This window comes from Manacus vitellinus, unplaced genomic scaffold (genome assembly GCF_001715985.3).
Source record: "Manacus vitellinus isolate BGI_N305 unplaced genomic scaffold, ASM171598v3 scaffold_46_pilon, whole genome shotgun sequence".
Lineage (NCBI taxonomy): Eukaryota > Metazoa > Chordata > Aves > Passeriformes > Pipridae > Manacus > Manacus vitellinus.
Window position 1 is genome coordinate 1,674,968 of NW_021940578.1, and position 2,215 is coordinate 1,677,182.

A 2,215-nucleotide genomic window follows, 5' to 3' on the forward strand; every position below is an offset into this window, starting at 1 on the left:
GAGGAACAAGCTGAAAAGGTTTCAGCTGTTATCTCTGAGCTCTGTCAGATTTGTGTATCAAAAAGGGCTGGAGAGCACTTTCACACCAGGACGATTGTTAGTACTGTTTGTAATGCAGCAGTGACTTGAAGCACTGCTCATCTCTAGAACGTGTGACACAGACACCAAGCACTCAGACAGTCTCCTCTGGAACAGTTCCCCAGGGCAGGGGAACAGAGAGAAAACACATCAGGACAAAGGAGGAGGAGAGCAATGAGCAAACACCACCACTGTGATTCACTGTCAGTGTAATGGGGCAGGGAACACACCGAGCTCTCCTGTTTAATCTGTACTTTTATATTCTGAAATCCCAATTCAGAGTAAAGGACAAAGGTGTCAGAGTTGCATAAGAGCTTCCATCTTGGCCGTGAGCCAGCATTTCCCCAGGGAGGAACCCACTCCCACATACCCAACTTGGCCATCAAGCCTTGAAGTATTGAAGGGGCTCAGAAGGCAGGAACCAAACACGTTGGGCCAAGTCAGCAGTTGTGTCTTTGTGTGCTCAGAGAAGATACTTGGAGAATCTTCACAAATTGTGAACAGAATGAACAGAAAGTCATTGGTGGCAAGAAGGACCCTTCTATTTCCACGATGCACATGGATCCACAAGTGATCCACAAGTGGGATTGTTAGATATTACCACAATACCAAGGTCTAAAGCCATGATCTAACTGTCTAGGCCATCCAGTCCCTGTTGATTCCTGATGCTAAAGAAGTTACCACATTAAGAGAAAGCAGGACTAGGAATATTCTTCACTGAGTAACCTTAATTTAAAGGCTTTAGTTAAGAATAACTTTTTAATAATACTCTTTAGAAACTACGTGTTGGTACCTTTGATAATATGGGGGAGAGACATCTATCCATTCCATCATTTTCAAACTGAAAATGTGTTTTATTAGAATGAAAACCCTTCCCACCATTCAGTCCTGTCTTAGAGAGGTTCTGACTATGACAAGGGAGAAGCACCAGACACCCAGTGAATTCCAGCAGGGATGTGGCAGTCGACCAGACTGTCATCAAAGACACTCAAATACAGTGGGGAGCAGCAGCAGGATCATTCCCTAGATGGATTTAGTGCAGCTGCAGACTTTTTTTTTTTTAATCCACTAAAATATAAAGGGCCAGATATATTCAAACATCACTTATGGAGTCCCTGGTTCTTTTAAAGAACCAAACTAATGCTTGCGGGATGTTTGGAAACTTCTCAGCTCTGGAAGCTGGGTGTTTTCACTCCCTCTTCTTCACCCCTTAGAAAGAAAGGACAGCAGTAGCTGCTGTAGCTCATTTTAAGAGAGGTGCCATGTTCTCTTCCAAATGACTTTTTAATGCAAGTAAATCACTGGATCGTGCAACAGATTGTTTATGGGTGGAATTCATAAACGGAATTCCTGAAGCAGAGGGGACTACCAAAAAGACAGGAAGGATGGGCTTGTGGTTAAGACAGAAAACTTGGGACATCTGGGGTCTATTCCCAGATCTCCCACAGACTTCCTGTTGCCTTGGGCAAGTTGCTCAGTCTCTCTGTGCCTCAGTTTCTGTCTCTGCAATCCCCAGACGGTGAGCAACGGGAGTGGCAGCTCCTGCACTGAGATCCATGACGGGACAGGAACCACCCCTCACTCCTGCAGGAACAACACAGCAGAACCTGCCCGTCCTTACATCCCCCAGGCTCCTCAGAACTGAGGCAGGAGCAGGGGGAGTGGTGGGAGCTGTCATGTGGGATTAAGGTGGCGGTGCCTTCTGAGGTCTCTGCCTCCCCATGACGGACTGTGAGCGCTGCACATCCTAAAATCACATTAATCTTTCCCCCAGTAACTGTTTGTCTTGCTCCAGTTCCAAAGCCCTCTAGCTGGAGAAAGGAGAGGGGGAGAATATCTCCGAGGAAGGGCCCTAACACCACAGTGTTTTTCTCACTCTCTCCCTCTTCTCCTCCCCCTCTCCATTGGCTTCAAGGCCAACAGCTCCTGGAACACAAACACTCTTGTAAACTTCTGAACCACACAGCCCTATGGTGGGTGGGTGTTTGCTCCCTGCCTGCCAGTTCCAATCCACCCACAGATTCCAAAGGCCCCGAACAAAAAGCAGACTCCATTTTCCATATTTAACAGGCAATTCTCTTCCCTCCCCAGCGCCTTCCCTCGCAGAACTCGGTGCCTCTCCCCAGCTCCGAGTCCC